The sequence below is a fragment of the Anolis carolinensis genome, chromosome 1 (genome assembly GCF_035594765.1).
Source record: "Anolis carolinensis isolate JA03-04 chromosome 1, rAnoCar3.1.pri, whole genome shotgun sequence".
In the NCBI taxonomy this organism is placed as follows: Eukaryota; Metazoa; Chordata; class Lepidosauria; order Squamata; family Dactyloidae; genus Anolis; species Anolis carolinensis.
Window position 1 is genome coordinate 666,385 of NC_085841.1, and position 15,684 is coordinate 682,068.

Consider the following 15,684-nt stretch of genomic DNA (forward strand, 5'->3'; position numbering starts at 1 on the left):
TCCCAGTTTTTTTGTGGTAAAATGAGGTGCCTCGGCTTATATTCGGGTCAGCTTATACTCGAGTATATACGGTATACTGGAGCCAATTTTTTCTGGTTAAAATTAGGTGCCTTGGCTTATATTCGGGTCGGCTTATACTTGAGTTTATACGGTAGACTGGAGTCTAATGTTTTCCCAATTTCTTGTGGTTAAAATTAGGTGCCTCGGCTTATATTCGGGTCAGCTTATACTCGTGTATATACGGTATACTGGAGCCAATTTTTTCTGGTTAAAATTAGGTGCCTTGGCTTATATTCGGGTCGGCTTATACTTGAGTATATACGGTAGACTGGAGTCTAATGTTTTCCCAATTTCTTGTGGTTAAAATTAGGTGCCTCGGCTTATATTCGGGTCAGCTTATACTCGTGTATATACGGTATACTGGAGCCAATTTTTTCTGGTTAAAATTAGGTGCCTTGGCTTATATTCGGGTCGGCTTATACTTGAGTATATACGGTATACTGGAGTCTAATGTTTTCCTAATTTTTTGTGGTTAAAATTAGATGCCACGGCTTATATTCAGGTTGGCTTATACATGAGTTTATACGGTAGACTGGAGTCTAATGTTTTCCCAATTTCTTGTGGTTAAAATTAGGTACCTCGGCTTATATTCGGGTCAGCTTATACTCGTGTATATACGGTATACTGGAGCCAATTTTTTCTGGTTAAAATTAGGTGCCTCGGCTTATATTCGGGTTGGTTTATACTTGAGTATATACGGTATACTGGAGTCTAATGTTTTCCCAATTTCTTGTGGTTAAAATTAGATGCCACGGCTTATATTCAGGTTGGCTTATACTTGAGTATATACGGTATACTGGAGTCTAATGTTTTCCCAATTTTTTGTGGTTAAAATTAGGTGCCTCGGCTTATATTCGGGTCAGCTTATACTCGTGTATATACGGTATACTGGAGCCAATTTTTTGTGGTTAAAATTAGTTGCCTCGGCTTATATTCGGGTCGGCTTATACTTGAGTATATACGGTATACTGGAGTCTAATGTTTTCCTAATTTTTTGTGGTTAAAATTAGGTGCCTCGGCTTATATTCGGGTCAGCTTATACTCGTGTATATACGGTATACTGGAGCCAATTTTTTCTGGTTAAAATTAGGTGCCTTGGCTTATATTCGGGTCGGCTTATACTTGAGGATATACGGTAGACTGGAGTCTAATGTTTTCCTAATTTTTTGTGGTTAAAATTAGATGCCACGGCTTATATTCAGGTTGGCTTATACTTGAGTATATACGGTATACTGGAGTCTAATGTTTTCCCAATTTTTTGTGGTTAAAATTAGGTGCCTCGGCTTATATTCGGGTCAGCTTATACTCATTTATATACGGTATACTGGAGCCAATTTTTTGTGGTTAAAATTAGGTGCCTTGGCTTATATTCGGGTCGGCTTATACTTGAGTATATACGGTATACTGGAGTCTAATGTTTTCCTAACTTTTTGTGGTTAAAATTAGATGCCACGGCTTATATTCAGGTTGGCTTATACTCGTGTATATACGGTATACTGGAGCCAATTTTTTGTGGTTAAAATTAGGTGCCTCGGCTTATATTCGGGTCGGTTTATACTTGAGTACTAGCTGTGCCCGGCCACGCGTTGCTGTGGCAAAGTAGTGGTGGTATTGGTTAAAAATTGTTGTGTAATTATTATTTGACGTTATTTGTATTTTTAAATTACTTTTATTGTAAGTTATCTTTTTATTTATTGTATTTTATTATTTTCTTGTATTATTTTTAGTTATTTTCTGTTATTATAGTATTTTATTGTATTAATCTTTTAGTGTTTTTAATTATTTTTTAGTGTTTTTTATTATTTTTGATTGGGTTGCTAGGAGACCAAGTTGGAGGAGCTTAGCCTTCTAACTGGCAGCAATTGGATAAAAACAATTATTCCTCTCTCTCTAATTAGGACTTTATTTTTCTTTTCTTTTTGTTGTATCAACCTAGAGGCGTGGATGATGGGTTGTGTTGTCAAATGTCGAGGTTGGGGGGGCTGTAGTTTTGTTGTTTTGTCAGTCGCCATGATGCCATCACTCTTTTATATATATAGATATACGGTATACTAGAGTCTAATGTTCTCCCAATTTCTTGTGGTTAAAATAAGGTGCTTCGGCTTATATTCGGGTCGGCTTATAGTCGAGTATATACAGTAATAATAATAATAATAATTATTATTATTATAAGTCAACCCCCAAAGTGGGTTGCCTTTTAACACAGGCTCTGCAAGTTTTCCCTTCTTGCCCCCAGCAGATTAAATTGTGCCCGTTGTAGGTCCCCGGATCAGTCCCAAAGAGCCACTTTCACATGGAATTAAGCTGCAAACACTAAAAATGTAGCTGTTGGCAGGAAAGCATGGAAGTTTATTGCTGGGTATTTGAGGAATTTAAATCTGTCTCCCTGCCCCTTGTCCTACTTAGCAAGAGCGATGTGCCAAAAAGCCTGCTCCGCTCGCTCTTTTTTGCCGTTTTTGGCACGTTTTGGCCATTTCTCATGCGCTTCTTCTGCATGCCGAGGCGGAAGAGCACAGCTGCATGAGTCCAAATCCTGACACAAACACACACACACACACACACTCAGGAATCTATGGGTTTCTGGACCCGTGCCCCAGCCAGGACTTCAAGGCTGGCTTGAGACATTTTTACTCTACTTTTCCGTGCAATCTGGGAGATTTTCTGGCGATCCTGTTCCGCAAAGCTGGTGGAGACTGGCAGCACATCCATGTGCTCCTTTGGAACCTGCATCCAAAACCAACCTGGTTTTTTCAAACCATTTTTAATTAAGAAGAACATCAAAGTGAGCCCGGGCTGTGGCGCAGGCTGGTGAGCAGCCAGCCAGCTGCAACAAATCACTCTGACCAAGAGGTGATGAGTTCGAGGCCAGCTCGGAGCCTATATTTGTCTTGTCTTTGTTCTATGTTAAAGGCATTGAATGTTTGCCTTATATGTGTAATGTATACACATACAGTAGAGTCTCACTTATCCAACACTCGCTTATCCAACGTTCTGGATTATCCAACGCATTTTTGTAGTCAATGTTTTCAATATATCGTGATATTTTGGTGCTAAATTCGTAAATACAGTAATTACTATATAGTATTACTGTGTATTGAATTACTTTTTCTGTCAAATTTGTTGTATAACATGATGTTTTGGTGCTTAATTTGTAAAATCATAACCTAATTTGATGTTTAATAGGCTTCTCCTTAATCTCTCCTTATTATCCAACATATTTGCTTATCCAACGTTCAGCCGGCCCGTTTACGTTGGATAAGTGAGACTCTACTGTATAAGGCAAACATGAAAAAGGCGAAATATAAATACTGTAAATAAATAAATACCGCTTTTTATTCCAACACTGCATCTTATCGCTATACCATTCCACTAGAAATTATAATTCATTGCACCTTGTTAACCTTATTCTGAAGATTGAAGTACAGTAGAGTCTCACTTATCCAACGTTCTGGATTATCCAACGCATTTTTGTAGTCAATGATTTCAAAATATCGTGATATTTTGGTGCTAAATTCGTGAATACAGTAATTGCTGCATAGCATTACTGCATATTAAACTACTTTTCCTGTCAAATGTGTTGTATAACATGATGTTTTGGTGCTTAATTTATAAAATCATAACCTAATTTGATCTTTAATAGGCTTTTCCTTAATCCCTCCTTATTATCCAACAAACTCGCTTATCCAACGTTCTGCCGGCCCGTTTATGTTGGATAAGTGAGACTCTACTGTACTGTAAATAAATAAATACTGCTTTTTATTCCAACACTTTGCATCTTATCGCTATACCATTCCACTAGAAGTTATAATGCATTGCACCTTGTTAACCTTATTCTGTAGATTGAAGTACAGTAGAGTCTCACTTATCCAACGTTCTGGATTATCCAAGGCATTTCTGTAGTCAATGTTTTCAATATATCGTGATATTTTGGTGCTAAATTCGTAAATACAGTAATTACAACATAACATTACTGCGTATGGAACTACTTTTTCCATCAAATTTGTTGTATAACATGAAGTTTTGGTGCTTAATTTGTAAAATCGTAACCTAATTTGATGTTGCATAGGCTTTCCTTAATCCCTCCTTATTATCCAAGATATTAGCTTATCCAAGGTTCTGCCGGCCCGTTTAGCTTGGATCAGTGAGACTCTACTGTAACTATACCGCTCCAGGGCATTGAACATGTTTTAAGTGTTTTTAAATTGTTGTTGTAGTATGCTTTTTAAAAATGTATTTATTGCTGTGTTTGGATTTTTTTACTGTTGTATTATTATATTGTTTAGGCATGGTCCCTTTGTAAGCTGGGGAGATGGGGCGGGATATAAGAATAAATTATTATTATTATTTTATTATGATACAGCAAATAAGATAGACATGCTGGATTTCGTATCACAAAATCACAAGTCAAACACTTCCCAAGTGTCTAGGACTGTGTGATGTATTTTCGGATGATGCTGCAGATCCCAGTAGGGTGGCCTTTTGCAGTTGGCAGATCGTGATTTTGTCAATGTCTATTGTTTCCAAATGCCGGCTGAGATCTTTTGGCACGGCACCCAGTGTGCCCATCACCACCGGGACCACCTGCACTGGTTTCTGCCAGAGTCTTTGAAGTTCAATCTTGAGGTCCTGAGAGCGGCTGAGTTTTTCCTGTTGTTTTTCGTCACCTGGAATGGTGACATCAATGATCCAAACCTTTTTCTTCTCCACAACTGTGATGTCTGGGGTGTTGTGTTCCAGAACTTTGTCAGTCTGGATTCGGAAGTCCCACAGTATCTTTGCGTGCTCATTTTCCAATACTTTTGCAGGTTTGTGATCCCACCAGTCTTTGCTGCTGGGAGGTGGGACTTGAGGCATAAGTTCCAATGAATCCTTTGGGCCACATAGTTGTGCCTCTGTTTGTAGTCTGTCTGTGCAATTTTCTTACAGCAGCTGAGGATATGATCAATAGTTTCACCAGCTTCCTTGCACAGTCTGCATTTTGGGTCATCAGCTGATTTTTCGATCTTGGCCTGAATTGCCTTTGTCCTGATGTCTTGCTCCTGGGCTGCAAGGATCAAGCCTTCTGTCTCCTTCTTCAGGGTCCCATTCGTGAGCCAGAGCCAGGTCTTCTATTATTATTATTATTATTATTATTATTATTATTATTATTAATTGCCTTTGTTCTGATGGCTTGCTCCTGGGCTGCAAGGATCAGGCCTTCTGTCTCCTTCTTCAGGGTCCCATTATTATTATCCATCTTCCAAGAGCTGCAGCCCCCGAATGCTGTGATTGTCACTTGCCATGGTGCTGTTGAAAGGAGATTAGATGAACTCGAGGACTCAATTCAGTCGCTCAGTGGTTTGAGTTCTCACTGGATGACAGCTGTGGAGATCAGGATTTGGATCTCTGCTCTGCCAAGGAAATCCATAGGAAGGAAGGAAAGAAGGAAGGAAGGTAACCCAGTTCAAAGCAGGTATTGTGGATTATCTGCCTTGATATTCTGGATTATATGACTGTGGGGAAAGGCCCTTAGACTCACTGGAGGATCTTGCATCAGGATCTACTGGTTCAGAGTGGGATGAGCAGATTCACCATTTTGCTTGTTCAAAAGAGCTTCCAAGAGCCAGTGAGGTCTAGTGTCATAGGCATCAGAGGAATCTCTTGAATCCCTTCTCAGCTGCTGGCCGGCCTTGGGCAAGTCACACTCTCTCCTCTTCGGAAGAAGTCTTTCCTGAACAATTCTTGCCGTAGAAATCCAGGAAAGGTCTGCCAGAAGTCAGGTCCGCTTGCAGGCATGTCAAAGCAACAAACATCCTGGAGCATCCAACCTGTTAGGATAGGCACAGGTGGCGTCTGATGCGCATCTCCCCGGGATTGAGGTCTCCCCACACCTGGATGGGGCCGAGTCCTGACTTGCAAAGGCTCCGCTCATCAAGTAGGCTGACACTCAAGCCCAGCTCTTGAACTGTCAAGGAGAAATGGGAAGGAGTGAGGATGTTGGAAATGTCTTCCTCTTTGTTGGGTCCCAGAGGTGCTAACGGGTGCATTTATATCAGGCATGGTTGGGCCGGGAGGAGAGAGACGGGGCATGCACTGGATGGGACGGACCCGGGAGGGAGAGGGCCTGGGAGAGGGTGGGGCAGGGCCTGGACCATCCTCAGGTTGTCCTCCTGGCTGCTCACCCCATCCTCCCCGATCGTCCTCCCTGATCGTCCTCCTCGATCTTCAGGCTGTCGTCTCCTGCCAGGAGGAGGACGAGACATGTGGTGGCTGAGAGCTCTCCTTAGGGTTCTCAACCGCTGCGTGCCTTCTTTGGCTCGTCCTTTTGGCATAAGAACGGGGCCGTTCGCACCATCCTTATACCCGCAGGAGGGCGGGACATGCGGTGGCTGAGAGCTATCCAGAGGGCTCTCAGCTGCTGCGTGCCTTCTTCGGCTCATCCTTTTGGCATAAGAATGGGGCCCTTAGCTCCATCTTTATGCCGGGAGGAGGGCGAGACATGCGGTGCCTGAGAGCTCTCCATAGGGCTCTCAGCCACTGCATGCCTTCTTCGGCTTATCCTTTTGGCATAAGAATGGGGCCCTTCACACCATCCTTATGCCGGGAGGAGGGCGAGACATGTGGTGGCTGAGAGCTCTCCTGAGGGCTCTCAGCCACTGCGTGCCTTCTCCAGCTCATCCTATCGGCATAAGGAAGGGGCTGTTTGCACCATCTTTATGCCAGGAGGAGGATGGGACATCTGGTGGCTGAGAGCTCTCCAGAGGCTGTTGCGTGCCTTCTTCGGCTCATCCTCTCGGCATAAGAACGGGGCCGTTCGCATCATCCTTATGCTGGGAGGAGGACGAGACATGTGGTGGCTGAGAGCTCTCCAGAGGGTTCTCAGCTGCTGTGTGCCTTCTTTGGCTCGTCCTTTTGGCATAAGAACGGGGCCGTTCGCACCATCCTTATACCCGCAGGAGGGCGGGACATGCGGTGGCTGAGAGCTATCCAGAGGGCTCTCAGCTGCTGCGTGCCTTCTTCGGCTCATCCTCTTGGCAAAAGAACAGGGCCGTTTGCACCATCCTTATGCTGATAGGACATGCGGTGGCTGAGAGCTCTCCAGAGGACTCTCAGCTGATGTGTGCCTTCTTCGACTCATCCTTTTAGCATAAGAACGGGGCTGTTTGCACCATCCTTATGCCGGGAGGAGAGTGGGACATGCGGTGGCTGGGAGCTCTCTTGAGGGCTCTCAGCTGCTGCGTGCCTTCTTCGACCTATCCTCTTGGCATAAGAACGGGGCCGTTCACACCATCCTTATGCTGGGAGGAGGGCAGGACATGCGGCGGCTGAGATCTCCCCAGAGGGCTCCCAGCTGCTGCGTGCCTTATTCAGCTCATCCTTTTGGCGTAAGTACGGGGCCGTTCTCACCAGCCTTATGCTGGGAGGAGGGTAGGACATGCAGTGGCTGAGAGCTCTCCTGAGGGCTCTCTGCTGCTGGGTACCTTCTTCGGCTCATCCTCCCAGCATAAGGACAGGGCTGTTTGCACCATCTTTATGCCAAGAGGAGTATGGGACATCCGGTGGCTGAGAGCTCTCCATAGGGCTCTCAACTGCTGTGTGCCTTCTTCGGCTCATCCTTTTGGCATAAGAATGGGGCTGTTCGCACCATCCTTATGCCGGGAGGAGGGCGGGACATCCGGTGGCTGAGAGCTCTCCTGAGAGCTCTCAGCTGCTGCGTGCCTTCTTCGCCTCATCCTCTCGGCATAAGAACGGGGCCGTTCACACCATCCTTATGCTGGGAGGAGGATGGGACATGCGGCGGCTGAGAGCTCTCCTTAGGGCTCTCAGCCGTTGCATGACTTCTTCGGCTCATCCTCTCGGCATAAGAACGGGGCCGTTCACACCATCCTTATGCTGGGAGGAGGATGGGACATGCGGCGGCTGAGAGCTCTCCTTAGGGCTCTCAGCCGTTGCATGACTTCTTCGGCTCATCCTCTCAGCATAAGAACGGGGCCGTTCACACCATCCTTATACCGGGAGGAGGAAAGGACATGTGGTGGCTGAGAGCTCTCCTGAGGACTCTCAGCCACTTCTTCAGCTCTATACTTATACCCGGAGGAGGGCGGGACATGCGGTGGCTGAGAACCTTCTTCTGATCATCCTCTCGGCATAAGTACGGGGCCGTTCGCACCATCCTTATGCCGGGAGGAGGACGGGACATGTGGTAGTTGAGAGCTCTCCAGAGGGCTCTCGGTTGCTGCATGCCTTCCTCCTCATCCTTCCTGCATAAGGATGTGGTTGGCCACCGTATCCTTATGCCAAGAGGACAGGGAAAATGAGGAGGGGCTGAGGTAAGTGTCCAGGGGGTCTTACTTTGTCCATGCCTGATTTATATCTTTATTTAGTGTCTCATTATCACCTCATTCACTTGCCAAGTGTATTGCCCGAAATATCTGTTATCATCCTCTGTTTTCTTCCTCTTGTGCTCCTGCTTGCATCTAACCTTGCCTGTGAACAGAATTCTGCAAGCAGACATTAAGGCATAAGAGTTCTTCGAGAATGGCTATGATCACAAGGACAGAACGGATTCTATAGATTGGGCATGGGCAAACTTCGGCCCTCCCTCGGGGTGTTTTGGACTTCAACTCCCACCATTCCTAACCGCCGGTAGGCGGTTAGGAATGGTGGGAGTTGAAGTCCAAAACACCCCGAGGGAGGGCCGAAGTTTGCCCGTGCCTGCTGTAGATGCTTTTGACAAAGAGTCTTATTTTGGTAATTTTTCTGCTTCATCTTCCACATGTTTTTGCTTAACATTTCTTTGTCTCTTGCAAGCTGCCTTTTGGGGGAAAAGCAGAATATAAACAAAGGGATACATACAGTCCCACACAGGGTTTGCAATGTGTTTGTTGTCATTGCACGCTTTCAAAATGAATCTGACTTTTGGAAACATGGGAGTTTATGTGGCCTGGTTTCTTTAGAATAGGTTTGCCATGGCTGTCCTGAGAGTGAGACTTAACCAAAGTTGTGGTGGTGGTGGTGGTGGATGTTGTTGTTGTTGTTGTTGTCTTCAAGTCATTTCTGACTGATGGTGACCCAAAGGGGTTGCCCAGGGTCACCCACTGGGTTTTCATGTCGACAGGGGATTACAACATATAAAAAAACACAGGAAAACATTCAGTGCCTTGTTGCCAATGAAAATACACAGACAAAGGCAAAGGCTTCTCCCTTCATTTCCGGCTCTGGAGGCAGTTCTCATCTCCAGCCCTGGGGTAGATTCTCTTTCTCCGTTTCCAAGCTCAGGAGCCTGTGCTGTCCATAGACACCTCCTGGTCATGTGACCGGCATGGCTGCTTGGAGCATCTTTTTGCCTTTTCCTGCCAAAACAGTACCTATTTATCTACTCACATTTGCATGTTTTTGAACTGCTAGATTGGCAGGAGCTAACAGCAGGAGCTCACCCCGTTTTGTGGATTCAAACTACCAACCTTCAGGTCAGCAGTTCAGCAGCACAAGGGCCCAGCAATGTGCCTTAATAATAATAATAAAACTTTATTTATACCCCGCCACCATCTCCCCAACGGGGACTCGGGGCGGCCTTGTAGGTCTATTCAGAGAAGGTATTAACCGGGAAGATAAAGAAATATCTTTATTTCTTTAAACTCTGTGTATGTTTTTGTTCTGGGCCTGGCCCCATATTAGCCGCCCTGAGTCCCTTTGGGGAGATCGTGGCAGAATAGAAAAAGTTGTTGTTATTATTTTATTGTATGACACAGCAAACAAGATAGACTTGCTGGATTTCATATCACAAAATCACAAGTCGAACACTTCCTAAGGCATCAGTAGGTTAAATGTTTTTGAATACAGTAGAGTCTCACTTATCCAACACTTGCTTATCCAACATTCTGGATTATCCAACGCATTTTTGGAGTCAATGTTTTCAATATATCATGATATTTTGGTGCTAAATTCATAAATACAGTAATTACAACACAACATTACTGCGTATAGAACTACTTTTTCTGCCAAATTTGTTGTATAACATGATGTTTTGGTGCTTCATTTGTAAAATCATAACCTCATTTGATGTTTAATAGGCTTTTCCTTAATGCCTCCTTATTATCCAACATATTTGCTTATCCAACATTCTGCCGGCCCGTTTATGTTGGATAAGTGAGACTCTACTGTATTTACAAAAAGCTCAAATTTAAGATAAGACTGTCCAACTCTGATCAAATCATTATTCTCATCTTCTTCAATGTAAATGTGCTTATGTATCCTTTTAATAATAATAATAGAGTAAAATAATACATGTAATAGTAATAATAATAATAATAATAATAATAATAATAATAATAATAATAATAATAAATACAGGTAAATAATACATGTAATAATAGAGTAAAATAATAAATGCAATAATAATAATAAGATCAGAGTGAAATAATAAATGCATTATCTATATATATAAATGAGTGATGGCATCACGGCGACCCACAAAACTACAGGCCCCCCCCCCCAACCTCGAAATTTGACAACACAACCCCTCATCCACGCCTCTAGGTTGATACAACATAAAGAAAAGAAAAATAAAGTCCTAATTAGAGGGAAAGGAATAATTGTTTTTTATCCAATTGCTGCCAGTTAGAACTCTGCCTACTTGGTCTCCTAGCAACCTACTCAGCCCAGGGGACAGGCAGAGTTAGGCCTCACTTAGGCATCTTCCACACTGCCTATAAAATACAGATTATTTGATTTGAACTGGATTATATGGTAGTGTAGACTCAAGGCCCTTCCACACAGCTATATAACCCATTTATAATGGACTTAATGTAAGGTAAAACCTTTACCCTTGACCTTAACTACCACCAATTTCTCAATACTTTATTTCCCATACCACCATACTTCGCCACAGCAACGCGTGGCCGGGCACAGCTAGTTAATAATAATAAAATAGAGCCAAATAAGTGTAATAGTATCAACAATAATCGAGAAAAATAATAAATGTAATAATAGAGAAAAATAATGAATGTACCATATATTCTCGAGTTTAAGCTAACCCAGATATAAGCCAACCAGGATCCTCACCCGAGTATAAGCCGAGCGGGACTTTTTTAGTCTTAAAAAAAGGGCTGAAAAACTAGGCTTATACTTGAGTATATACAGTAAGTCCTCTTCTAGCACCGCTTCCAGTGGTGAATGAGCTGCAATTCTTGCTTTGGGTCTGATTTGCCAGGGGAGCAGAATCATAGAATCATAGAATCATAGAATAGTAGAGTTGGAAGAGACCTCATGGGCCATCCAGTCCAACCCCATTCTGCTAAGAAGCAGGAAATCGCATTCAAAGCACCCCCGACAGATGGCCATCCAGCCTCTGCTTAAAAGCCTCCAAAGAAGGAGCCTCCACCACGTCCCGGGGGAGAGAGTTCCACTGTCGAACAGCCTTTCTCACAGTGAGGAAGTTCTTCCTGATGTTCAGACGGAATCTCCTTCCTTTCCTGTAGTTTGAAGCCCTTGTTCCCTTGCGTCCTAGTCTGCAGGGCAGCAGAAAACAATCTTGCTCCCTCCTCCCTATGACTTCCCTTCACGTATTTGTACATGGCTATCATTTCTCCTCTCAGCCTTCTCTTCTGCAGGCTAAACATGCCCAGCTCTTTAAGCCGCTCCTCATAGGGCTTGTTCTCCAGATCCTTAATCATTTTAGTCGCCCTCCTCTGGACGCTTTCCAGCTTGTCAACATCTCCCTTCATCTGCGGTGCCCAGAATTGGACACAATATTCCAGGTGTGGTCTGACCAAGGCAGAATAGAATAAGGGGGAGCAGGACTTCCCTGGATCTAGACGCTATTCCCCTATTGATGCAGGACAGAATCCCATTGGCTTTTTTAGCAGCCGCATCGCATTGTTGGCTCATGTTTAACTTGTTCCCCACGAGGACTCCAAGGTCTTTTTCGCACACACTGCTGTCAAGCCAGGCATCATCCCCCATTCTGTATCTTTGATTTCCATTTTTCCTGCCGAAGTGAAGTCTCTTGCATTTGTCCCTGTTGAACTTCATTTTGTTAGTTTCGGCCCATCTCTCTAGTCTGTCAAGATCGTTTTGAATTCTGCTCCTGTCTTCTGGAGTGTTAGCTATCCCTCCCAGTTTTGTGTCGTCTGCAAACTTGATGATCGTGCCTTCTAACCCTTCGTCTAAGTCGTTAATAAAGATGTTGAACAGAACCAGGCCCAGGACGGAGCCCTGCGGCACTCCACTTGTCACTTCTTTCCATGATGAAGACGACGCATTGGTGAGCACCCTTTGGGTTCGTTCGCTTAGCCAATTACAGATCCACCTAACCGTAGTTTTGTCTAGCCCACATTTTACTAGTTTGTTTGCCAGAAGGTCGTGGGGGACTTTGTCGAAGGCCTTACTGAAATCCAGGTACGCTACATCCACAGCATTCCCTGTATCGACCCAACTCGTAACTCTATCGAAAAAAGAGGGGTGTGTTTGTTTGTGTGTGTGTTTGTGTTGGGATTGGCAGGCCCCAGGCAGCGCTGCCCCCCTCCTGCGTGGGCAAGGGTCCCATGGCGGAGAAGGGCTCCTTTTCTCCCCACCTCATTCTGTCTGTCCGTCCAACTGTTCTGTCCTCTGCTGCCCATTGAGACTGGAGTGCTGGTGGTGAGTGTTGGGCAAGGCTGGGATGTCAGGGGTCCTTGGAGGAGGGGGCTGGCATGGAGGGGAAGTGGCCTTTTTGCAGGCTGCAGGGAACACTCCACTCCGCAGCACCGGGACGGACCCCGGACTCTTTGTCCAAGGAGTCGGACTTCTTTCCTAGTTGAGTGAGGGGGGCTTGCGTTCCCAGCCTGGCTATTTTTAGTGCCTTTCGCTGGATGGCAACCAAGACTCCGCTCTTTCCTCCGTCCTGAATGGGAAGCGGGTTCTGGCTTGGCTGAGTCTCTTTTGGAAAGACGTTGTGGCTGCTGCTGCTGCGGTGCCACTCTTCCTTTTGGGTCCCTTTCTCCAAAAACAACACAGAAAAGCGGCTGGGAAAGATGCCCATTTTCGTGAAATTATAATGTTGTCAGGACCCAGGCTGCAGAGCACCAATAACCATGCGCAGAGGCCAGATTCTATCTAATATCTTTATTAAAGGAATATATAAAGTCAGTAAAAACAAGTGTAGAATATAGTTCAGGAGTAGACCTTTCAGGAAAGGTCAAATATAGTCCAGGAAAACAATGTCCAATATGTGATATTAAAGTCCAAAGTTATAATCCACTTCACCGAAACACACACTATTTGGCAAGCAATAGTGTGGGGAACTGTCCATAGTCTTTGAGGCTTAAGGTAAATCCGAAGGAAACTGGAAAACAAGGCTTGAATCTGAGAAGCAAGGTCCGTGGTAAAAACGCAAGGCAAGGCAAGACTTGAAACTTGGCAAGATCAAACTTGAAGCAAGGCAAACATGAATCAAGAACTGAGTCCATAGAAGTCCATGGTACAAGGCTGGGCTGGAAACTTGATCCGGGATCTGGGAACTGGAGTACGAAGTCTACACACGATCTCACTCCTCAAGCCGACGAATTGACTCCGCAAGGATTTCTGTGCGGGCAAACACCTATATAGGATCTTGTTTTCCCGCCAAGGAACACTTTCTCTGGGGAACAAGAACCGAAACCTATACTGTGTCCAGATGCATGACTCCTTAAAGTTTCCCAAGGGAAACAGACTTAATCATCTAATTGTCTGGCAGCTATCCTAGCGCTCCGGCGAGTCGCCTCTCGAGCGCTTCTATCTTGATTATAATAATCCCGGCGAGAAAATGGGGGAGATTTCTGTTCAAGGCTTGTTTGGCTGACTTCTTGTGGGCAAACATCTTGCAGGTGCAAGGGCTCCAAATCTGGCAGAAACGGTGGGAAACCCAAGTTTTCCTCTTCATCTGCCTCAATAGTACTAGGAACGGGACTACATGGCCCATGAGTCATCACAAATGTGTTGACAAAGGCTTTCATGGCCAGAATCACTGGGTTTTTGGTAAGTTTTTCGGACCGTATGGCCATGTTCCAGCAGCATTCTCTTCTGACGTTTCGCCTGCACCACTGGCAAGCATCCTCAGAGGTTTGTTCAGAGGTCTGTCGGACACGAGGCAAGGTGGCAGGCATCCTCCGAGGCTGTGAGGTATGGAGAAACTAAGCAAGGAAGGTTCATGTATGTAAAGAGGTTATGTGTTAAACAGAGATTATTGATATGATTTTATTTATTTGTTTGTTAAAGGAAAAGGGGAGTTATATATTAGCAAGGAAAAGCCTAACATGGAAACCAGCTGGAAGCAGCGTTTGGTAGGTTGCCATGGTAACACAGCTTCCCTTGGGAGAAAAAGGGGCGTGGCTAAGTTGACAGTTGGAGCATATTCCCTTTTTAAAAGCTCAGTTGCTGATAAGGTTTTGAGAGGATCTGTTGCTGTTAGGTTTTGGAAAGATTAGGAGCTGTGGGAATCAGCTAAGGACAGCAGCTTATTGTTCACTCGGGGGAAAGGCTGGTGATATAAGTTGACCGGGTGTTTTATTTACTGTTCGAAAAGAAGTTATTTAAGATATATCCATTCAAGCAAGACTACATTGTAACTTAAGATCTGGAATGTTTACTGATTGAAACCACACACTTATGTACCAAAATAAACTTGAGTTTTATTGTTCATAAAGATCAGTCTCCTTGCCTCTCTATAAGCCTGAAGGAAGACCATTACCTCACGTTGGTGGCAGTTACCGTACCCATCTATATAAGTTACCATACTTTCCTATATAAGTTACTCATTTAAACCCATCAGTTCTGTTATCCTTCCTTATCCACTAAATCCTCCCAGTCATACATTCACACATCCTCCATCCCTCCCTCTCACACGCGCACACATCTCTTCAATGTATTTGTGGGGGGAAAAAACTCTTTGTCAATTTAAGGACACAGAAATGCTGGACCACTGCAACAACTATCATGTCAGACTACAAGGGGAAACCACTGAAATCCACAAGCAGGTGGACAATTTCAACAAAAAGGAGTAGGCCCGGGCTGTGGCGCAGGCTGGAGAGCAAGCCAGCTGCAACCAGCTGCAATGAATCACTCTGACCAGGAGGTCATGAGTTCGAGGCTCGCTCGGAGCCTGTGTTTGTCTTGTCTTTGTTCTATGTTAAAAGGCATTGAATGTTTGCCTATATGTGTAATGTGATCCACCCTGAGTCCCCTTCGGGGTGAGAAAGAAGGGCGGAATATAAATGCTGTAAATAAATAAACCATGAAAATGAACAAAATCTGGCTACCAATATTAAAAAAAACTCAAAAAATCAGAACAGTAAATAAGGAACAACACTCTAAAAACAGAGGAAACCCAGACATGAATCAATCAGGGGCAGCTAATGACTCTGAACAAAGGATTCCCCTAGGCAGGAAGAAGCCAAGAGATGAAGCCTGCTAGGCTATTCAATGCTGATCAAGGTGATTAATTACAACATTCACTCTGGCTTCCAACTGACAAGAGTTCTTCTCACACCCTGGACTTTCCACAGATATATATAAAACTTCATTGCTTAGTTTCTCCATACCTCACAACCTCTGAGGATGCCTGCCATAGATGTGGGCGAAACGTCAGGAGAGAATACTTCTAGAATGTGGCCATAAAGCCCGGAAAAC

At 44.4% G+C, this 15,684-nt stretch overlaps 1 protein-coding gene across 4 annotated transcripts in view; it reads left to right on the plus strand.

Moving 5' to 3' along the window:
* dnmt3a (DNA methyltransferase 3 alpha) overlaps window positions 1-15,684 on the plus strand; it is a 200,699-nt gene that overhangs the window by 37,365 nt on the left and 147,650 nt on the right. The gene's annotated exons all lie outside the window — the stretch shown is intronic.